This window comes from Narcine bancroftii, chromosome 1 (genome assembly GCF_036971445.1).
Source record: "Narcine bancroftii isolate sNarBan1 chromosome 1, sNarBan1.hap1, whole genome shotgun sequence".
Taxonomy (NCBI): domain Eukaryota; kingdom Metazoa; phylum Chordata; class Chondrichthyes; order Torpediniformes; family Narcinidae; genus Narcine; species Narcine bancroftii.
In genome coordinates this window covers 57,598,211-57,623,411 of record NC_091469.1, presented here as the reverse complement: position 1 = coordinate 57,623,411, position 25,201 = coordinate 57,598,211, and positions in this window count along the sequence as shown.

The following is a 25,201-nucleotide window of genomic DNA, read 5'->3' as shown; positions in this document are numbered from 1 at the left end:
AACAAGTGTACTGTTATGAGCCCAGAGGACCCCAAAACCCAGCAGCAACAGACATCCACCAAGAAAAATGGCTACCTAATTATCTTTAAATATGAAAGCAAAATCACACTTTAACTTATTACTACTGCATTAACTTAACTAATCTAACTCAACTCCCCCCCCCCCACCCCCACCAATTCCAAGCACCCTAGGAATTAAATCCACTTTCCCAACCTAGATGTAATGAAACTAGATAAGTTCCCACCATGTTTTCATGCAATCTTGAATATGGTGGCTCTTTCATTTAGCCAATATAACTATTATTTTTAAATTCACCTGTGGATAATTCTTCTTCCTGGTACTGCACAAGGTCTGTCGGTCAACTTTAAAATGTTACCTAATCAAAAAAACTGCATTTTATTTATGAAAATGAAATTTTGAACTCTTAAAAATCCAATTTAAACCTACTCTTGTAGAAGATTATTATCACAACAACAAACAGAAGCAATGTTTACATAAAAATTGTTTGAGATTTTATTTTCAAAACATTTTGTATTTATTGGAATCTGCTGAGATACTTGGCTGATCATTTGGTCCAACTGACAGAATTCTTTTATAAACTTCTCAAAAGTATTCTCTGCCAATTTAGAATGATGACATTTTTGATAATACATATTTTATGCTAAATGTTGAAAAAATCCTTTATTTACATTATTTGTATTGCTAGTTCAGTGAAGCAAAATTGGTTTTCCAATCTCATTGTGTCATGAATTGTAAAATTGATCTTTTTTTTTCTCAGAAATTAATATTTACAGGGACCATAAGTTAATTTCTTCCATATGCCCTACCTATTCTTCCCCAACCCTTGAAAACCATAAGACAATGCAGGAGCATTAGACCATTCGGCCCATCGAGTTTTCTCCACCATTCAAATCATGGCTGATGTATTTTCCTGTCAACCCCATTCTCCTGCCTTCTCCCCATAACCTCAGACTCCCTCAGCCAGTTTCCTTGATTCCATACAAAGTAGGTACCCTAAAAGATTCTTATTACCAAAATAAATTCTGTTAATTTAAAGGCACCATAATCTGCTCATGATGAATAGGTAAGGTATTAAATAAAGAAAGCCAGGTCAAGTACAGTAGCAGAGCTCCTGACTAAGATTTGCTTCATAAAAGTTGGACTCAACTTGGAGGGGAAGTAATTTATTCCATCATTAGGGGATCTGTTCTATTCTGTACCCTTTTAGATCCACAGTCAATTCAACAGCACAAGCTACATAATCATAAAATAAAAATTAAAAATATGCTGGAAATACTCAGCAGCATCTGAGGAAACCGAAGGAGCCAAAATTTCAGGTTTGGTACATTTTGTTGGAAATAAACATGGCCTATGGAATGAAAATCCTTTGATGCTCTGGGAACTACTTGCCCTGGCATAATCAGTGGGGAAGGATGACCAGCACTGGTTCCAGTGCAGTCCATGGGAGGACAGTTCTCCCCACCCCCCCCCCACACACCCGTCCCTTGGATCTCATTGAATCTAATCAACAGAGGAAGAACTCAAGCTCTCACCTACATCCCTTGCTCCCTTGCAGTCTTTGCATAAAGAACAATCCCTTGAAAGACTCAAAAAGATATTGCAGTTCCAAACACAGCAGTTAAATCTGAATGTTTATGCAATGCTGAAATATGTGAAAGACGTTGAAAAATATTCTCAATTTTCATTTCTGATGTTTTGTTTGCACCACTCACCTGTTACATTTTCTGCTGTATTGTCATTGTACATTCCAGATCCACAGGTGAAAACAGCTTCCATATTGCACCTATCCCTATCTCTCTCTCTCTCTCTCTCACACACACACACACACACACACACACACACACACACACACACACACACACACACACAGACACACACGCACATCTCTACACCCCTTTCTCTCTCCACACGCTCATGCAGACAGTCCTCTTTCATAGACATCCACCTACATTCTCTCATCCAAATTCACACATCTCCATAGACACACCTCTCTTAATCTCTTATTCAAAATGAACACATATGCATCACATATTCACATACATACTTATTCCTTTCTTTCCCTCTCTCACAGAATGACTCATACCCACAACCGTCACTCTTTCTATGCAGAGTCTCTTCCATAAAATTTCTCTCCATCCATGTCTATTTGTTTTTCCTTCTCTCTTTTGCTCTCTCTTGTAAGGATAGAGTGCTAATGATAATCCTGACCACTAGAAGGAGTTAGAGATGAGTTGTTGCAGCTAGGAGCAAATTCAAGATGGATGGCTCCATGAAGTTGTTTTGAAGAACCCAGGTTTCTTTATTACAATAAAAGAAACATCACATGGTACAAAGAGTGGAAAAAAGCACCAGGAGTCTACAGAGTGAGAATCAGTCGATAGCAGCAGAAAACATGGAGATTGTAAAGACTTCTGATGCTGTAAATTGGACTGGAAATGTTGACCATGAGTGGAGGCTGTTCAAACAACAATTTATGCCATATCTGCAAGACATTGGACATGATAGCAAACCTGATGCATGGAAGATTGCACTCTTATCTACCATGGTGAGTCTTCGAGCACTAGAGGTTTTCAACACATTTGTTTTTGCTGAGACAGATGACCAGGACAAGGTTATCGTGATGTTTGATGAACACTGTTCATCAAAGAAAAATAACATTTTAGAGAGGTATGTGTTTCATTCCGCATGCAGCTGCAGGGAGAGAGCTTTGATACTTTAACAGACTTGAAATTAAAAGCAATTTTGGACCACTACAAGATTCAATGATCCATGATCAAATTGTGTTTGGGATTATTGATAAGAAAGTGAGAGAGAGGTTGCTGTGAGAGACAGTGCTTACCTTAACTGGAGCTGTGAAGATATGCCACACCAGTGAAATAACTCGGCAGCACACAAAAAAGTTTGGTTATAGGCAGAAGCCAGTGAAAATGAAGGCATAGTCATAGCCATGGTGTCTGGACACAACCAAAATAAAAGAGATATAGTAAACAATAAAAAGGTGGAGAGACATTCAATTGTAAACATGCACCAAAACAATGTCCAGCCTCTGGAAAAGTCTATAATAAGTGCAAAGGGCTGAATCACCTCACAAAGCAATGTTTTTCCAAAGGGAAACAAAACAAAAGTGAAAGCGTACTCACTATAGAAGAAACATCACACTTTCCATGGGCCATCTATAAAAGTTAATAAGAGATTTCAGGGGTATGCTGACTTTGCTGACCTCTGAGAAATTAATTGTCATTGGTGTGCTTTCTTGGTTGTAGCTTTGACGTGGTTAGATCAGGGCAGGTTGCTGGTACTATTTACTCCTAAGGATTTGAAGCTGTCCACCATCTCCTCCTCAGCACTGTTGAAAGAAACAAAGATATGTGCTCCTCTCCGTTTCCTGAAGTCCTTTGTTTTGCTGACATGTAGACAGAGATGTTACCCTGACACCATGCCACCAGATTTTCTCTCTCCTTGTATTCCAGATATATGGATAGGAAAGTCTTTGAAGGATATGTGCCAAATGTCAGCAAAAGGGAGTAATCCAGAATGCCAATATTGTCAGCATGGATGTTGGACCATGCAATGTGGTAATGGGAAATGGAAACAAGGTAAAGCACAGAAAAAAGTTCACATCATTAAACAGTTGCTCAAGAAGGCACAAGACAATGGCTCAGATCATTATCTAGCTCTAACTAAGCTTCTGATGTGACAAAGACAACACACCACACTTCCCTACTATGCAGACACAAACAAGATCAGAGAGGATGAAGATGTTGAACAGAAACAAAACCGTCTGCAAAGGAGATAAAAAGCAAAGTATGACAAGTCAGCAAGAAGATTAGGGCCACTGGTACAGCATGACACAGTGAGACTCAGAGATTCCAACACTTGGGACAAAATGGTTACTGTTCTGGAGAAAGTAAATCCAAGATCCACTGTCAGAACTCAGGATGGTCAAATACTGAGGAGAAATTAAGAGCCTGCTGAAAACGCAAGAGACACTGCAGAAACAGACAAATACAGAGGATCCAGCCTGCACAACAACAGAGGTAACACCGACAGTGTTAGACTGTAATGGACTAGCAGAGCCGACACAAGCACAGATTCACATGCATTATCAAAGCACCTGACAGACTGAATCTCTAAAAGAAAAAGAACTGCACATTTAAAAAGTTTGTGCTTTTGATGTTTGTGTTTACATTTGTGTTGAACTTTAAATTCACATGAATACTGTATTAATGTGTCATGTTGTTAAATTAAACATCTCAAGGAAAGGAGATGTAATGATAAAGTGCGAGTGATAATACTTACCACTAGAGGAAGTCAGAGATGAGTTGTTGCAGCAGGGAGTAGATTCAAAATGGATGCCTCCACAAGGTCATGAGTACTATAGCTGATATAGTTGTTATAAAAGAACCCAGATTCTTTTTAAAATAAAAGAAACATCATGTTTCTCTCTCTTTCACTCTCCTTCTCTCTCACCCATGTGCAAAATTTGTTCACACAGCAGTTGCAGAATGTGATCCAGTGAAACATTGAACTTGAGTCACAACAGCAAACAGGAAAATGAAACAAATTACAACATATATTTCAAATTTTGATTTTATGTTTGGAATGCTTTTAATTGTCAGAGAATTTGTGTAGCTTCTCAAAAGTGGTGAGTACTGTTCATAGAAGATGGGAAGGGGTGGGGGTGGTCAACCTGAATGGAAATTCTGAGCCTTTAGCGTTTTATTTCCCCAGTCAATTTTCCGAGATCTTCAAACCTTCAACCAGCAATGAATGTTGGCAATTTACTGCATCCAGACCACTGTGCATTAGAGAAAGGCACAGCCCAGTGGACAAGAGTAAGAGCAGGTATTGATCCTGACTTGAAACATTGACTGACCATTTCTATGGATGCTGCTCGACCCCATGAACCTCTCCATCTTCTCTTTTGTACCTGCAGTTGTACCTGCAGTTCTTGTGTTTCTCAAGTTTACAACTTGGTGGGGGGCGGGGGGGTGGGGGGAGGGATCCCAAACTGCTTTCTCTCATAATATACTGGGCCTTGTGCTTGTCAGCACATATCTCAAGTATAATTATTGCTTCCTACTATTCATTATAGACTTTCAGGATTGCTAGCTTTATGAAGGGATCTTAAACTTCTTCTAATCTCAAGCCCTTAGAGGTTGAATGAATTTGTTAATCAAACCAAAACAGCAAATTATGCCTGATATCTATTGTTTAGATCCAAAGATGCCGTGCATCTTGGCGCCTCACAGTTTGGCGGGCAGCAACCTCCTTTGAAGAAGACCGCAGAGCCCACCTCACTGACAAAAGGCAAAGGAGGAAAAACCCAACACCCAACCCCAACCAACCAATTTTCCCCTGCAGCCGCTGCAACCGTGTCTGCCTGTCCCGCATCGGACTTGTCAGCCACAAACGAGCCTGCAGCTGACGTGGACTTTTACCCCCTCCATAAATCTTCGTCCGCGAAGCCAAGCCAAAGAAAGAAAGAAGAGATCCAAAGATGGAAACAAAGTATGCTAAAGAAGTCCAAATATCAAGACCACACCCTCACTTATAAAAATAAGAACTTTTGTATTGATTTGATGGCAGGAACTTTATTCACATCTTCTTGTATGATAGGCACATTCTTTGCAATTATATCAGATTATGCCCGTTATGTAGAGCATTTATATTATCCTTATCAATATTCCTTCACTATCTGTTTGTTTTCCTTCACCTTGATTCCAGAACACTTTGTAAGCAGAAAGATTAAGAATCAGTCCTGGTTTTATTTGAGTCCTCTCTCTGAAAACATTGGATTCTGGCGGCTCATCACAAGGCAGGTGAACCAACCTCGCTTGTAAGCCACATGGCGGGGAAGCCGGCTAAAATGGCGCTGTCGGGGGTTTCCCTTCCATCCAGCTCAGGGCTCAGAAACCCACGCTTGGGGACCATGTGACATCCGGGTGATATCAGCGCCCACCAGTGCGGTTCTCAGCCAGGTCCGGGCTGGGAGTATAAGTGCAGCCCAACAGCCTGCAATAAACCAGTCTGCTCACTGAGCTCAACCCATCTGTTTGCGTGGGTTATTGCAGGAGCAGTGTAGCCGCCGCTACAATTGGTGACCCTGACTGGTTCAAACATCTTTGAACCCATCATTAGCGAGCCTGGGATCAGCTCTATAGCCGTAAAACTGCCTGAATTCTGGGTTCAGGAGCTGGAGACCTGGTTTGGCCACGCGGAGGCCCATTTTCACCTCTGCCAGATTTTGTCCGACATGATCAAATTCTACCATGTGGTGTCACTGCCCTGGACCAGGCCACCATCAGACACGTTCTGCACCTTGTTCAGCACCCACACACCAAGGACAAGTACGAGACCATCAAGCGAGTGCTTACGGGGTCCCTCGGACTATCCAGACACCAGCATGCCGCTCGGGTGCTGCACCTCGACGCCCTGGGGGACAGGTCCTCGATGGAACTGATGGACGAGATGCTTGCGCTCATGGGTGAGCACACCAACTGCCCACTTTTCGAGTGCATCTTCCTCGTACATATGCCCGGGGATACCCACCCGCTGCTGGTTCAGGTGAGCTTCATTGACCTGAGGAAGGTCACCCAGAAGGCCCAAGGGCTATGGCTCGCATTATTCTCAGAAGGCTCAGTGGTCCAGCAGGTCACGAGGAAGGGGCATGGGTACGACCACGCGAAGCCCACCCCTAGCGCTGTGGTAGAGCACCTGGCCTCTGCAGGGGCTCCCAAGAGCATAACCAAGGCCACAGCATCCACTTCAGGCCTCTGCTTCTACCACCAGCGCTGGGGAGCCAAGGCTCAGAAATGTCGTCAGCCCTGCTCATTCCAGAAAAACGACCAGGCTGGCCACTGTTAATGGCTGCAGCGGCAGGCCAAGGACACAGCCTTCTCTACCTGCAGGACTCAGTCAGCGGCTGGCGGTTCCTCGTTGACACTGGAGCCCAGATCAGCGTCATGCCAGCCACGGCCATCAAATCCAGGAACCGACCTCATGGACCTCCCCTCCGTGCACAAGGTGGGGAAGGACAATGTGGTTGCCGATGCACTCTCGCGACCGGCCATCTGTGCGCTGACGCCCGGCCTCAACTTCGACCAGCTCACCCGGGACCAGGAAGCTGATGAGGAGATGAGGGCCTTCAAGACCATCATCACCGGCCTGCAGTTCTGAGACCTCCTGACTCCGAACAGCAAAGGCACCATCCTGTGCAATATCTCCTTGGGCACCCCTTGGCCAATGGTTCCACAGCAGTGGCACAGGCAGGTCTTCCATCACATTCACGACCTTTCACATCCGTCCATCAGGTCCAGAATCTGGATGGTGGCAGAACGGTTCGTATGGCATGGGCTGCCGAAGCAGATTGCGGGCTGGGCCAGAACATGCACCCATTGCCAGACATCCAAGGTGCACAGGCACACCAGGGTGTCCATATAGGAGTTCGAGCATGTCCGGGAATGGTTCAGCCACATTCACGTGGACATTGTCAGGCCCTTACCCATTTCCTGGGGCAACCGTTACCTGTTTACGGTGGTGGACTGTACCACTCACTGGCCTGAGGTGATCCTGATGCCAGATGCCTCCACCGACTCCTGCTCTCGAGCCCTGTTGCATGGTTGAGACATCCGGTTCAGCGATCCGGCTCACCTCACCAGCGATCGGGGTGCCCAGTTCACATCTGCACTCTAGGCACAGCTCGCCAACAGGTTGGGGATACAGCTACACTGCACCATGGCCTACCACCCACAGGCTAATGGACTGGTCAAATGTCTGCACCGCCATCTTAAGTCGGCACTCATGGCCTGCCTTACCAGTCCCGAATGGACAGACGAACTGCCTTGGGTGCTCCTGGGCATCCGCTCCACTCCCAAGGAAGATCTGCAAGCGTCATCAGCTGAGCTGGTCTACGGTGTGCCGCTGGCACTACCTGGTGAGTTCGTCAATGCACCTCACAATCCCCAGCAGTCACCGCATGAACTACTTCCTCACCTCAGGGCACGCTTGGACTCTATCGAACCCCCACCGCTGCCCAGGCATGGCACCCGCCTGACTCACGTTCCTGGCGAGCTGCTTTTGGCGGAGTTCATTTTCGTTCGGTGGGGCGTGACTGTGGCACCTCTGCAGTGACCATACGAGGGGCCATAAAGGTTATCCGGCTCGACATTCACGCTGGACTTGGGCGGCAGGCATGAGTGGTTTACCATGGACAGGCTAAAGCCAGCGCACCTCGATCCCACCGAGCCCGTGGTCGTTGCCCAGCCCAAGAAGTGAGGCCGCCCGCAAAAAAGGACATTGGCGTCGGTTCTGGGTGGGGAGGCTGTGTGGCGGCTCACCACGAGGCAGGTGAACCGGCCCCGCTTGTAAGCCACGTGGTGGGGCAGCCGGCCAAAATGGCACCATCGTAGGGGGGGGGGTGGTTTCCCTTCCTTCCAGTTTGGGGCTCAGAAACCCGCGCTTGGGGACCACGTGACGCTCGGGTGACATCAGCACCCTCCAGCGCAGTTCTCAGCTAGGTCCGGGCTGGGAGTATAAGTGCAGCCCAGCAGCCTGCAATAAACCAGTCTGCTCACTGAGCTCAACCCATCTGGTTGCATGTGTTATTGCAGGAGCAGTGTAGCCGCAGCTATAGGATAACAATTTTTTTTCCCCAAAGGTTTGCCTCTTGAAAATAAATTGGGGATTATGATAGACAACTTCAAGCTGAACACAAGGGTAATTTCAGATTTGCTGCATCACATAGGAAGTTGGAGAAACATTAAATTAACTTTAATTTGAATTTAGCATATTTAATCACATAACATTAGTTCAAGTGACTATAAAATATTTTGCTGTTGATTTCTGTTTGTACTCTGCATCTGATGCCTTTCATGCCAGTGTCCAACAATACTTCAGCCAGAACTGATGGATTCCAGTTGCTCTGACACTGCTTTTCCATGGTCGCAATGTTCTGGTGAAACCTTTCACCGTGCTCGTCAGTGACTGCACGAAGATCAGCAGGGAAGACGTCCAAGTGCGAATGCAGAAAATGAATTTTCATTGACATGCTGCACTTCATGGTTTTGTCTGCTTGAAGTCGACTTAAAATATAACAGAGAATCACAAAAATGGGTTATATCCAAAAAAATAGTATGCGATAAGAAAATTTTATGATGATTTTCGTGATCAGCAGCCCAAAATCTATGAAATACACAGAGTCTTCAGGAAACAAAACCTTCACTGTCCAATGTAATGCAAACACAACAAAACCCTTTGAATTATTTGTGCCTATAGTTTGCCAAAATGATATAATGCTGTGAACATTAGTGTACATGCAGTTTAATACTTCATTCAACACTTGCAATTTTTCTTCAAGTCTGGCTTGTATTTCGGAATATTTCCAGTTTTATTAATGATGAATCTTCCTGTCATCTGATTTAATTGTTGCTATCTTCTGATTTCCCAGTTCTTGCAAAATTATTTTCATTATTCTGCAATAATGCAGAATGAGACTATGTGCTCTGTTTAGATAAAAATTCACCAATCTTGCATGCATTCCCATTCTCCCACAGCCCAAGTTTCAGTACTGCACCATTCTTCCAACCATACATGTACCTGCTCTATTTTCCATTTCCCATACATACAGCACTGAAATTATTACCAGTGATGCTTTGAATTTTTATCTTTTTCATGCTTCCTGAAAATTGTCAACCCTTTCCCACTGAAAGAAAGATTATTTCTTTCTTTTGTTTAGATTTCTTTTTTTGTATATATTTATTTCTTCTTGAGTACAGTTTATAGTTACCAATAATTAGAAATTCTACCTGGCCCCCAGGAAAAATTATCTCAGGGTTGCATGTGATGTCATGCATGTAATCTGACAATAACTTTGGAAATCCTTACTCCAACGAATGTCGGGATTTCTGGTGTTGCCCCCACATTCCCCAAAGACTACATTGCTCAGTGAGCTCTATTACCACAATACCAATGGGTATCTGCCATTATATTTTATGAATATAAGAATATAATTCATTTGCCCAAGCCATTATAATCCCAACTTTTACATTTCTGTACCTGTTTATTCCCCTCCCCGATCAAATCTCCAGTGGAGTTGGGATATGATTCTTGCTGTTTCTCCATCAGCCCTCGTCAGAACTGAAAACCGGATAGTGAACACTATTACTTGCAGGATTCCAATCAGCTTGTTCTATAGCTATATTGTCCTGTCAACTGAGGCAATTGGACAGACAGACCATTTTCAATCAGGTTGCTACTGGGCTGAAACCTGATTAACTAAGGCTATGGTGTTAAGTTATTCCTGCCATACACCCTCGCTCACTCCCTACTTCCATACAAATATATATATATCTATGGTGGTGTCCTGGGATCATATGAGTTAATAAAAGCAGAAAGACTTTCCCTTCTATGTTTCCATTTAATCGCTTCATGCTTTTGTTATATTTTGTCTGTAGCTACAACACAGCTGTCCCACAGCAAACGTGACTTGTTTAGGAAAAATTTACATTGCAAGTTTATGTTATCAGGACACTAATATGTTATCCAATCCTGTGTATTTTCCATCTCAGTCTTGGCTTCCACAGAGCTACTGTCCAGCTGTAGCACCTGTAGACAAAGTCCTCTGAAAACTGACAGTGAAGTTGCTTCACAACAATAAAGTGTGAAGCTTAACAACTGAAAAACACTTATTACATAGGCAGTCCCTGGGTTATCAACTTATGGACAACTCGTACTGTAAGGTAAAACATCATGAGATGGAATGTGTAAGGAGTTACCCTGTACAGGGCTGTAACAAGATGTGAATGCATCCTTGTACTTACAAGATAAGAGAGATATTGATGGATTGAGAGGCAGGAAGCTAGCAGGGAAAGGATAGCAACAGTTTTAGTCATTGGACAAGTAATGATATGATGATGTTCTAAGCATGTATCCAAGGGTATAAAAAATCACCATTTTGCTGATAACGGCAGAATGCATTCTCCGACTAACATTGTTAGTCGCAAGTGTTACAATCCGGTAATAAAGAACAAAGAACCCTGATTTCGACTCAGTCTGGTGTTTGTCTCACTCATTCATGAACAAAGCAGACCTAACAGTACTTACGAACAGACTATGTGAGGCTTCTAGTGCATTGGCTTGAGTAAGGAGATGCCATCCACCATTTTAAGTTGGATCAGGTTGCCGTTATGTTGAGTGTGCCTACTTCAAAAAAAATTGATCAGTAGTTTCTATGCACAGAAAGATAAAATATATACTATATTACTAAGACAAACACTTGACTAACTGACACTAAATAAGAACCATTTACCTGTTCCTACAAATACCTACCAATTGATTTAAAGATAGACTTAGGAAAGGATTTCGTATGTAACCCGGGGACGGCCTGTATGCAACTTCAGCAGCTTGCAGGAGGTGCAGTTCAGTCAGAATGATACATAGCATAAATCTAGCACAGAACAGGAGACAGGTTGTTGGTTATTTCTATCATAAGAATGAATACTCCATTGTTTTTCCTATGACCCAGCTACATTACATTTCTACAGCATGGTTTGAAAGTTTCACTGCAAAAACTACACTTTAACTGGAGGTGAAACAATTGATTTGATGATGCTTTCAAATACTCTGAGAAAGTTGAGGGGATGGGGAACTCATGGTCTTGGACTCTATCGCTGAATGAATAATAATAGCAAATGGCTTAACTCACCTTTAAAATAAAAGCAGAAAAGGCAGGTCAGGCAGCATCCGCGATAAGAAAAAGAAGTTAAAAAATTCAAGTAAGCCCTTTGTCAGAAACGGAAAATAGAAAAGACAAGTCAGTTTTAAGTTGCAGTGAAGGCGAGAGACAGAACTGGAGATCTGTCCAGCAGATTGCAACTGTTAACTTAGTTTACCCACTCCACCGTACCAGCTCAATGATGTCCAATGCAAGCTTCTATTCAGACACAATCCAACCTTGTGGAATCAATATTGAATTCTTCAACCTCAGCTCACTTGATTTCTCCATCTGACTCAGGCATCCACCTATGATTGTATATTTTTCCCTTAATTTCTTATTTTTCCTCTCGATAGGTAGAGAACATTGCCTGGTTTTTTTAGACATACAGCATGGTAACAGGCCACGCTGCCTAATTTCACTCAATTAACCTACAACCCCTGTACAATTATTTTTTTGAAGACTGGGAGCACCCAGACGAAATACGTGCAGGCACAGGGAAAATGTACGAACTCCTGACAAACAACACCTGATTCAAAGCCTGGGTCTCTGACGTTGCAATAGTGTTGTGCTAAACACTGTCCTCAGCATGGCGTCCCTAACTTCCTGCTCTGCATTTTATAATTCAAACATTATTTTGTGCAAAACCTAAGTCAATGCTTCATCTCCTGCTCCCATAGGTGCTCTTGACCCATTGAGTTCTTCCACCATTCTGTTTTTGTTTTAGTTTCCAGGATATGCAATCTATTTTGTCCTCCTTCTTTTGACTATGTTCCTCTATCTCTGATCTCACCATTTAACTGCTGCTATTCACTCAACGGTCAGATAACTTTGTTTGTAGCTTCTCCCCCTGGTTACATTTGTGTTGGTGTTATACTAACAGAGATATTTTTCTTCCCCAACCATCCCTGCAGTTTAACGAGCTTCAATTCTCTCTGTCCTACTTGTGACAAAGGCTCTTTGAGCTGAAACATTAACTGTTGTTCTTCCTATGGATGCAGCCTGACCTTCTGAGTATTTCCAGCACTTTCTCTTTTACTTTAATTTTTGAATACCATTCCAGAGTGAATGTGTTTACTGAATACAGACACACCGGTGTTTAACCAACTGAAACCTCAAACAATGTACTTCCATCTGGCTCGGAGACCTTGGTTCCTGGCTTCCTGCACACTAATTATCCTCATCTGTAAATATTGTTGCTTTTTTCTTAACCTTGATCAATATAAATAGATGTTTTCAATCTTTTTTGACATGGTATAAATAAATAGACAACACAAGCTTAAACAAGCATGAATAACAATGGACAAGACAGCAATGAGTCTGAAGGATGCAAAGCTACATTCAACTAAACTTCAAATCTTCAAGGAAATTGAGACCTTGGGAAAAAAAAATCCATGCAGAGTTTGTTATAGTTACAAACTCTTTGAGCGTTTCAATCAACTCAGCCTCAGTGTAATTTTGCCAATAAAATCCATAACATTTTAATTCATTGTGATAAATACTTAATATATAATTATTCCAAAGCAGGTCATTGCTTAAAAAAAAACTATCCACTTAATCTAGAATTGTGTTGTCCAAGTAAGTTCTATGTTTACTAGAAGCTAAAATTTAGACTGGAGGCAAAGCATTCCTCTTGTAAGTGTTGTGTAATCATTAAACAAAGGTAACACCAGAGTTCAGAAAATATTTAAAGGATCATTAATTATATATTACAATCATATAATCAAAGGTTAATTTTGAGCACACAAGTTGTTTTATTGTAGCAGGGTAAATGTTTAAAGGGTTCATTGATTTTATTAATTGAATGTTTAACAACATTCCTTTTCTTATTTTAAGCAGAAACATTTGTCATTCAGAACTTAGTCCAAATATTTAATGATTTGCAAATTTTTGATAGTTTTGTTAAGATTTCTCAGTCATGGCCTGACTACAGCAATTCTTCCTCTTGTGATAAGAGAAGGTGGAAGAAAGATTAATAAATGGTTGTTTGCACGAGGGACTGCAGTCACAAGGATAGATTACAAAAGCTGGGAACATTTTCTTTGGAGAAGGGAAGGGCAAGGTGACATCTGATAGAATTCTATCAGATGATGAGAGCTCTGAACAAAGTAAATTGTGCAACACTGTTCACTTTGGTGAAGAGGTTGAGGACTAGAGTTCATAGTCTTGAATAAAGGGGGAAAAAAAAATAAGAGATGATATGAGCATATTCTTTTTATGAGCAAAATGTGGTTGGAACTTGGATTGCACAGGTGAAGGAAGGTTCCATTAAGGTCTTCAGAAGGGAACTAGATAAATTTATGGTAGTGGCAAAGAGATAAATGGACAGCAGAAAAGAGGCATGAGAGTTGTGCCAATGGAGATGTGCTGGGCTGAATGGCTTCATGGTAATGATGAATTTTTTATAATCTTTGTGTGCTTTTATAGGGTAAACAGAGGAAAAGAAAGGATTTGTATTTTGTATTCATAACAATAAATCAATCTTGAATCTTAGGCGAGATGTGTCATGTAGGAAGGATATTTTCAGAATGATAAATGGGAATTTTTCAGAAGCAGCCCATCCAACATTCTACGTACAAAAAATATTTCTGTGACACATCTTTTAATAGCACAATCAACAATGAAGTAGATTGTCGCATTAGTAAACTTTACACACTTCTCTGAAGGACAATACTTACATTTTACTGCCACACAGTTGTATGGAATAAAAAAACATTTGGTGCTTTTTGTTATCTTGTGTTAAACTTCCGGCAACAGATGCACATAGTCAAAGCAACAATTACCATACAATGTGTACATTCAAGTTACCATTAAAAGTGGCAGGACAAAAATCGGACAGGAATGTGGAGGTAGATAAGGATTGCAGGAAAGAGCTCAAGCCGTCCATTATGAAGGCCAATAGAGGCTATAGAACCAAAGAAAGCTACAACACTACTGTGAACCTGAGGTGGACCTCTTTAACTTTCATCTTAAGTTTACTGTACCTTTCATGTCAATGGTCTGGCCATTGTAGGCTTTGAGTTGTTCAGGATTTGCATGGATGCATTTCCCTGATGTCACACCACAGATCAAATTGACCTTTGCCCTTGTGTCCGGCTTGAAAGGAGTATCTGTTCCATTTATATGCAATGACACAGCCCACTTATCCTACTTGACTCAGTTCATGCTTGGCTGTTCAGTGTTTGTTGGTTTATAGTCTTTCTGCATTACCATGCTATTGAAGAGTGAATCACAGAGAGCAGTTTCTTCTTATAATTTTCATGCTTTCAATTTTGGTGTGTTTTCCTTTGGGGAGGGGCAGCTCCATTAGTGGACGCACACGTTCTGAAGCTGGACTGATGACACCATGTTCCACGATGTACCCTAGGATGGTGAGGCGAGTGGTGTTGAACACGCACTTCTCTTTGTTGTAAGTGAGGTTCATCTCCTCGGCTGTCCGGAGAATTCTCTCCAGGCTGTCATCATGGTCCTGCTGGTCATGGCCTCAGATAGGCCAACTTTAGGTCGATTGTTGAGAAGACCTTATAGTGGGCGATCTTGTTGACCATATCGGCTATTCTGGGTAGGCTATGTGCATCGGTTTATGGTTGGGCTGTAATCAATGACCATCCTTGGTTTGCTGCTCCCTTTGACCACTAGGACTTGGGCTCTATGATACCTTTCGCCAGAAGCCGCTTCACTTTTGCCTTAATGAAGGCCTGATCGGCTGTGCGATAGCGCTTGTTCCTGGCAGCTATGGGCTTGCAATCTGGCATAAGGTAATTGAAAATGGCAGGGGGATTATCCACAGCATGGAAAGACCACAGGTGGACTGGGGGTGGTTACGGGGCTGCGCACTGTGGAATGTGAGCAGGGGAGGGGCCCGCCAAAAGCAAGGATAATGCTTTGGAGGTGGCACTGGAAGTCCAGCCCTAAGAGGATTGAAGCACAGAGTTTGGGCATAACCAGGAGCCTGAACCCCCCCACTGTCAGATCCACCAAGCAGCGCCCAAGGGCTGTGATGGAGTGGTCCTGGGCTGTGAAGGCTATAGCAAAGTTCATGGGGTAGATTTTGAGCCTTAATGCCTGGACCACATTCGGGTGTATGAAGCTCTCAGTACTACCGCTATTGAACAAGCATTTTGTTACCTTCCCATTGACAGTGATGTACATCATCGAGCACCCAAGTCCATGGGGAATGTCCCTTTTTAAGGTGGTAGATGCTAGGATCATCCCCAATGGATGAGGCGAGTAGTGGCCAGCTGTTTCCTTTTCAGGTGGGGGGTGCAACAGGTGGGCGATCTGGTATGCGCCCATGTTGACCATGTCATCCCGTCAGAGCCCGATTGGCCCAAGATGGTGGCACCCTGTGGGCGCACATGGCATCAGCATGGGCAGGCATCCCAGTCATCTGTGAAGCAGACGGTGATGCCGTCCGTACTGGCTGAGATTGTCTTCCATACTGGCAGAAGTGACATTGGCAGTACTGGCGAAATCTGCCCGGGGGAAGATGGCGGCGCCTGGGGTGAGCACACTGCAGCAGTTCCGGTCGGTGACTGGGCCGGAAGTGATGACAAGGATGTGGGTGAAAGTGGCCGGGTGAATGATGACGTCGTCTGGTCCTCACATATGGCGATGTTCGGGGGGGGGCTCCCAGCTGGTCATGGAGGGCTGCCATGCTCCCGGCGGGTCTGGAGAGGCACACTTTCGCATAGTGACCTTTCTTCCTGCATCGGGAGCAGTACGAGCTCCTTGGCAGACAGCCTTTGCGGGATCACTTGTCTGACCCACACCGGGATCCACAGTACTTACAGTGGTGCAGGGTGCTGGCAGCAGCGATAGTCTCCTCCACATGCGGCCCTTCATATGTATCGACCACACTGGGTGTTGGGGGAGTCTAAAACTTCGGCATGGACAGCTGCAGCCTCCAGGGAGCGGACCACCTCCATAGCCCTGGTGAGTGAGACGATATTCTCTTCCAGCAGTTTCTGCCGGGCGTTCCTCGAGCACACCACTCGCATCTCAGATCAATCACTCCATTTCCCCTTCAGTCACCCTGGTCTCAGTCAGACATGGGCAGGCTAGCTCTCGTAGGGCCTCCAGATAGGCATCTGCTGTCTCACCTGGCTGCTGAGACTGGATGCTGAGCAGGCACCTGGATTAGACCACGTATGTTGGGGGTTTGTACATGGCCTCCAGGACGGCCATCGCCGGTTTGTAGTCAGTGCAGTCATCGATGGCCTGGAAGGCTTGCGGCCACAGCTTTGTGCAGAGCACCATGAGTCACTTCTGGTTCGTGTTGATCAACTCCGACTGCATTAGGATGATTGCCTCAATCACGTGCCTCCAGATCACGAAGTGTTCTTGGGCTTCTGGGTGTTGAGGGTTGATCTCCAGGCTCCCAATCGACAGGAACTTTTCCATGGTTGTTCTTTAAAGTTTTAAAATAGATCAAAAATCACTTCATTATTCGCTGCACAAAATACACCCCTGAATCATACCCTTAAAGCTAGCTATGAAATTTCTCTGCTGATAGCAAAACATGGAACAAGCAACTCTGAGTTGCAAATATGACGCTCATTGATGCAAAAACAAAGATATTTGGATTCGTGACACTTCTAGAATTATACCAAAGGGATATTTCCGTAAGAAATTTCAGTCAATTCTATTGGTTGAATAAGTGTGAGGTAACTAATTCTGCTACAATTGTCATTGTTGACCATTTGTAAATATTGGTTACTGACTTCAGTGATAAATTTTGTGATTTAAAGATGATGGGTTTTCCCTTTTGGTTAACTCAACCATTGCTGGTGACGTTCCAGCGCAATACCAAGAGGAGCTACTGAATTGCAACATGGCGAATCTGTGAAAACTCTGTTCAAAGTGAAAGGAACCATGATGGGGGTGTCTAACGAGATAGAAGAGAAATACGCAAACTCGACCACTTTACCGAGGGAACTAATGATGCATTTTCCATCCTGTTATTTAGTAGAATGTGGCCTCAGTACTGCTGGCGATTTGCTACAAGCTAAGGGAAACTGATTGGAAATTACAAAATATGGTGATTTAATGTTGAAACTAACAAAATTAGTCCCTCGAATCCAAAATAAAATGCAGCCAGCATCAGGAGCAGGGTTCCCACTGAAGTGACAACAATTGTTGAATGTGTATTTGAGATGGCTGACTTATTGAAATTGTAGTTGAATATGAAATGTGTTCCAGTGTATTCCTGATTTTAATTGCATTGAAATACAATGATTTAATTAAAACTTCTTTTGAATATATAATTTTTTTTCTGCTAATGGTGGGGAGTGTTTTTTTTGAGAAATTAAAGTGGGACCATGGGCAAGAAAGATTGAGAACCATTCCTACAGAGGTTATCTTGTTTTTGTTTGTGTGTGTGTCCAGACACTGTGGCTGTGACTATGCCTTCATTTTCACTGGGTTTGGCACTATCACTGAACTTACTTGTGTGCTGCAAAGGTATTTCCCTGGTGTGGCATATCTTCTCAACTCCAGCTAAGGTAAGCATTGTCTCTTGCAGCAACCTCTCACTTTCTTATCAATAATCCTGAACACAACTTGATCACAGATCATTGAAACTTGCAATGGTCCAAAATTGCATGTTCATGGTTTTAATTTAAGTCAATTAAAAAAGTATCCAAGTTCTCTGCCTGCAGCTGCATACATCCACAAAACATGTACCTCTCAAATGTTTCATTTTTCTTTGATGAACAGTGTTCAAACATCTTGATAACCTTTTTGAAATTCCCCTGGTCAGCTGCCTCAGCAAAAACCAAATGTGTTGAAATCCTCTCATGCTTGAGGTCCCACCATGGTAAGTAACAGTGCATCAGGTTTGCTTTAGAGTCCAACGGGTACAGCACATTTACAATCCAATTTATAGAGTTATAAGTCTTTATACTCTCCATGTTTTCTGCTCATATCAACTGATTCTCACTCTGCAGACTCCTGGTGTTTCTTCCACTCCTGATACCATATGATGTTTCTTTTATTGTAGTAAAGAAATTTGGGTTCTTTTATAACTACAATTTATTAGCTACAGTACTCACTCACGACCTTGTGGAGGCATCCATTTTGAATCTGCTCGTAGCTGCAACAACTTGTCTCAGACTCCCTCTAGTGGTCAGACTTGTCACTAGTACTTTATCATTACAGCCAGTCTCCACAAGAAAAAAAAACTTGGTCTTGTTTGCAAAATTATTGCACATTTGTTCCATTGTTGCAACAGAATTGACACCATCATTCTCTCTTGTAGCAGACTCCACAGGACCATTGGAGGTATAATCTATCAACAATGAAGCCAAGTATGTCATATACTTTTAAGGACATAGTCATAATCTGTTTCCTAGGGTAGGAGAATCTAAAACTAGAGGTCCTAGATTTAAGGTGAGAGGGAAAAGATTTTAAGGCAAGCGGCACCTTTTCCACACAGATGGTGGCGGGAATATAGAAGAAGCTGTTGGAAGAAGTGGTAGAGCTGCATACAATTGCAATGTTTAAAAGACATTTTGACAGATATATGGATATGAAAGGCTCAAAAATAAATGATCCAAATGTAGCCAAATGGAATTAGCCTGGTTAGACGACTTGGACGGCAAGGACAATTTGGATGGAAGCAATGCTTCAAAATAGACCAAGCTTACATTCATTGAACACCATTATGTACAAAATATCAAAAGGCATTCAGTGGCAAAGAAATTAATAAACCATGAGGATGGAAAATTGAAAAAGAAAACAATATTGCTGGGTTGAGCAATAAGAAAAGACATTTTTTTCCAGTTATCAGGGGTCCCATTAAGAAAGAAGGAATGTCCTACTACAACACTGACATTTTGACAATAATCTTTAAGGATATAGCTCCAGAAATTTTAAAAAAAGACATGCATTTTAATACAATAAATAGAAAAGCAAAAATTGAAAAACAGGAAAGGTTTGTGATTTTTTATTTGCTTCTTTTCAGGGTAAATAATTAACCTTTTTTTTTCCAATGTTGCGGTGATGCCACCCGTACTGGCTAAAATTATGTCTTCTATACTGGCAGAAGTGGCATTGGCAGTCCTGGCGGAATCTGCCTGGGGGAAGATGGCGGCGCCTGGGTCACACCTCAACAGTTCCGGTCGGCGAATTTATAAAAGTAGCTTTAAAAAACTTATAGTTAAAGACCAGAAAAAAATACTCATGGCCTTTGTAAATTACTCTTATTTTGATTTAACAGTAGTAAGATATCCCAAGGAGTATGCGTTCACTGGTAACTTTCTAAGCATTTGCAATGAGAATGACCTTGTGTGTTCTGTGGGATATACACTATATTTGTGGAGGATGAGCTAAGACCCCAGATATGTGAGTAAATAAGATTCAGCTGAGACCCACATGGTGGGAAAAATAGAGTTTCCAGTAATATTTTGCCTAACAGCAAAGATGGTGAGTGCAGCAAGGAACACAGCAAATCAAGCAGCATCTTTGAAGAGAGAAACAGCATCAAAATCTCTAGTTAATGTCCTTTCATTGGTCAATGGATATGGTGGGGGTTTTTTTGAACAGAGAGAAAAGAGTATCACATAAAGTGCAACAATTTATTATTTTGGTAGCCGATCTTCAACTGAAATGCAGGCATGGCACAACCAAGTTTTGAATATTAACTACCTGACATAATTCTAAAACATGATAGTGACACAAAAAGGCGAATTGGAGAAGTGCAGTGAGGCACCAAGGCAACAATTGACCAAATATGGCCTCAAGGAACCCTAATAAATGTCGAATCAATGAACGTCAATGTTAAAGCATTCCATTAGTTGGAGTTATATTTCAGATAAAGGAAGATGGTTATAATTGTTGAAGGTCAATCACATTACCACCATGCTTCCTTATGACAATGTCATGGGTCCAACCATCTTCAACTGCTTTTTCAATTAGCTTCCTTCCATCACAAAATCAGAAATTGGAGAAATTTACTAATGATTAGACAATATTCACTCCTATTATTAAATCAAACAGTCTGTGATGGATTATATCATATTTTATATTAATATGTTTTTGGAGGAGATTGTTTGTGACCTATATAACCCCCCACAATCTAACACAAACACTTCACAACACAGATCTCATTTAAAATGCCAGAGCTCTGCTCAAGCCAGACAGTCCAGGCTCCAAGTACCTTTCCAAAAACTCTGAATAATGCCTATAGAGACTTCACAGGTAGGTGTTAATTGGACATGCTGTGGAGTAATGGATTATTGTTTTGAAATCAACAGATGAATGGACTTAGAAGACTGGATCCAGTGCCACAATCTGTCTGAATGCAGTTTGCTAATGTACGAAGGTCATATGGTTTTGCAAGGGGAGAGAGAGAGAGAGAGAGAGAGAGAGAGAGAGAAAGAGAACTGATTTTTGCAGCATGACAAGCTGGCAGTTTGTTTAAAACCCTTGTGGTCTATACAAGAAGAAATGGCTGGCTAGACCATTTCCACTGAAATAAGGGAAACAAAAGGAACTTTGTGATGACCTGGAGAAGAAGAGGTTATCATTTGGAAACCCCTGATGGGGGAAGTTTCTCTGGCACTGAAGTAACTGATGGAAGTAAATAGGTTTGTGTGTGTCCAACAAGCAATGAATCTCTCTTGAAAACCAACAAGAACTTTCCTGAGTGGTAACCACTTAACTTTTTCCACTAGAGTCTGGTGAAAATTCATAAATGTTAAACTCTGTGCACAATGCAAGAATTGTCTGATACCAGTGAACTTGGAGGAGTTAGAAATGAGATTGGACTATGAATCAAATAAATTTTCTGAACTTGTATACTTTATATACATATGTGCTTAGAAATAGAAGTGGCTTCGGTTAAGTTAAATAATAATAAGTTAAAGTTTGATACTGTTTTTATGTTTAAAGAAAATTAAAAGTAACTTTTGTTTAAATAACCATCTGTCTTGATGAATTTCTTATGCTGCTGGGTTTTGGGGTCCTCTGGGCTAGTTACACAGTCCATACATGCAGTTAGCAAGACAGACAACATTCTGACTGATAAGTAGTACACTGGTTCTGCGATATTAAATCTGTTCTACATTCTCTCTGGAATGGAAACAACAAAAGAACATAATAAAAGACGCAGAGGCATATTTATCAGGCTCACAACCTTCTCTTCCATGTAATACGATCATGGCTGATCTGATCTAGGCCTCGACTAGTTTCCTGCTTGTCTCCCCTACATCCGTTGATATAGTCAATGATCTTCCTGCCTATGCTAAGTAGGTTATAAAATATCAAACCTTCACAACCCTCAGAGAAGAAATCCTGCCATCTCTGTTTTAAATGGGCGACACCCTTACTCTGAAATGGAGCCCAAAGTTTTAGATTTCACCCAAAAGAAGAAACATCTAACTTGTTAAGTTCTCCCACCCCTTTGTATGGATTAATACTATCATCTTTCTACATTGCTATTCATCCTATCTTAAGAAAATTATAATAGCAATAATAAAAATGATTTTATTGTCCTTCACACAAGTACAATGCACATATGCCAGTAATTCTTACTTGTTCCTGCCAAACAAGTACTTTTGTAAAAGAAACCAAGTCCAATAGTATACATAAAATTACCCTAGCTTAGAAATAGATAATAAATATAAAAGATAGAAAGATAATAAGTATTCAGTTATAATTAATGCAATGATATTTCACTTTCATCCTTGGAATTATCCCATGGAACCTTCCTCAAATTGTTCCCAATTCAAGGAAATCCACCTTATATTGAGATTGATCCCAACCCTCATCTCCATGAGAAAAGTATGTGTAAGGCAGTATTTGACGTCCCAGGAAATCACAGATATCAGTGGAGACTAGCAATGCAGTTTGAGTAGAGGGCCCCAACCTGAAACATTGACTGACCATTTCTCTCCATGGATACGGTCTGATCCAGCAAATCCTCTAGCTTCTTTCATTGTTTGCTCAAGGTTCCAGCAGCTGCAGCACATGGGTTTCTGCAGTTTGAGTTGGCTCTTAAGAATGCAGATAAAATTGGCATGTTTCACAACAGCTGATGCTATATTAGAAGAGTTTATTGCAGAAAAAAAAGCTGCAAAATCATAATTAGAAAGCTTCGAATTGTATTTCCCAGAGTACCAAGACTAAGAAAATGTATCAAGAATGGATGCACGAGGAGCACTGGACAAAATGGCAAATGAGTGAGTGGTTGTTAAAGAATTTCATGCATGTTACATTCTACATGACAATAATGCAATTGCAATTTATTTTGAAGTTAAGATTAGTTAACCCAAATAATGAGTCTTAAGAGTCTTCCAGTGGAAATATATCTTCAGTGGTTGTCAACCTACATCGAGGTTTTCTATTTTATAGGACAGTTTCCAAAGTGGCACATAGTCAAAAAAATCATTCAGTAATCCAGATAAACAAGATTGTTGGAGTTTATTAATCCATAAATGTTTATAATTCCTTAAATTATTCTAAGGAACAAACCATTAAATAGTACTCATGGGTTTAATCTATTTTCTTCCAGTACTGAATGAATGCTGTATTTTCAGGGGGAAAAAAATATTTCATTTGACACACAAAATCTTATCTGCATCTTCACATGTACATAAAAGATCTTGAATGAATGAATAAGAGTTTACTGTCATATACATAAACACGATATACAGATGCATTGAAATTTTTGCTTGCTGCAACTACACAGCTACATAAAATATATGAACAAAAATAAGTATAAATTTTAATTATTGAAGAAGATAAACAATAATAAATATAAAATGAGAAATAAATATTCACAGTTGGAGTTAGTGGGAAAAAATTGTAATGTTACAATAGTCCAGACAGATCTTTGGTGCTCCTGGAGTAGTGTTATGTTTAAGATAGTACAGAAATGTTGAAGACCCGTGGTAGCTGTTGAAAAAAAAACCGTTCTTGAACTTAAGGCTGCCTGTAATAGTTAAAGTACTGTAGAAATTGGTCAATTTTGTTGCAAGTAAACAAATTACCTGGGCATTTTATCTAATTTACAGAGACATTCCTCTGCATAAATTAACTTCCAGTTCTATTTGTCAGAATATTTTTCCCCAGGTTAAAATATCACACATTAGATGGCATACATTTAAGGTGAGGGGGATAAAGTTTAAGGGAGATGTGTGGAGTAAATATTGCACAGAGAGGGGAAAGTGCCTGCAACAGGCTATCAGGAGTAGTGTGGAAGCCAATACAATAGGAGCATTTTGAGTTACCTGTCTTTACCACATTCTCAGGTCGTCATCCAGTCTGAGAACACCCTCTGGATGAAAAAAAATCTTCATCAAATTCCTTCGAACTCTCTTAAACCCCATTCTGATCCTTGAGGTTCTGATTTTAGGCCTCTCCATTCTTAGGGAAAGGGTTTTCACTATCTGGTCTATCTATACATTTTATAACTTTGACCACTTCTACCAGGTCCCCCTTCAACCTTCTCCAATCCAAGTAAACAGTCTCTCCTCATGACTGAATTTAAAAAAAAAATTATTATAGAGATACAGCATAATAACAGTCCTTTCTAGCCCACACTGCCAAATTACACCCACATGACCAATTAACCTACTAACCTCAAACATGGGAGGAAACCCACACAGTCACGGAGAGAACATACAAACTTTATGCAGACAGCAATGGATTTGAACTCAGGTCGTTGGTGCCATTATAGTGTTCTGCTAATCACTGCACTAACTATGCCACCCCAAAAATTTTAATTCAAACACTGCTGCAGGCTATCAGTAGTCAATGGAGCATAGTTTTAGATTTTAGGCGAGAGTGGTGATTGACATTTGAACACAACTTTCTGACTCAGCAATGAGTTTTATCAATTAAACTATTGCAGAAATATTTCCACAGCTTGAAGCAAATCACTTGGTGACTAATTTTAAAGAAGGTTAAAATATCAGATGAAGTTCTCCTCTTAACAATTCAAATCAAAAATAACGTGAATAAAGAATTGAAAATCACATTTTGTACTTGAACGGACTTACAAGCAAAGGTACTCTTGGAAGAATTCCCTTCTTCTACCGCATGCAAGAATATCAATGGCCAGAGTTTCTGACCGTTTGTACACAGCCAAAAGAAATGAAACAAACAAGTGATAACATTCACTGGATTTGAATTGGACAACCAAAATGTGTTTGCACTCAATCAACACAATTGAGCATTCACCTTCAATGTTATTATGCATGACACCAAATACAAGCTTGGGGCCCAGGCAGAAATTTCTATTTACCGGTAATGCAAATTGTACTCAAGAAAAAGAGCAAAATGTAAACAAACTGCGCAAATATAGAAAAAAAATATTTAGTAATAAATAGTGTGCAAAGTAAGAGTCCTGAAATGAGTCTCTAATTGAGTCTGTTTTGGAGTCTGAGACTGGAGGGACAGCAGCAAGAACAGACCATGTCGTGAATGGTGTGAATCTTTGATAATTGCTGCTGCTCTCCAAAGGCA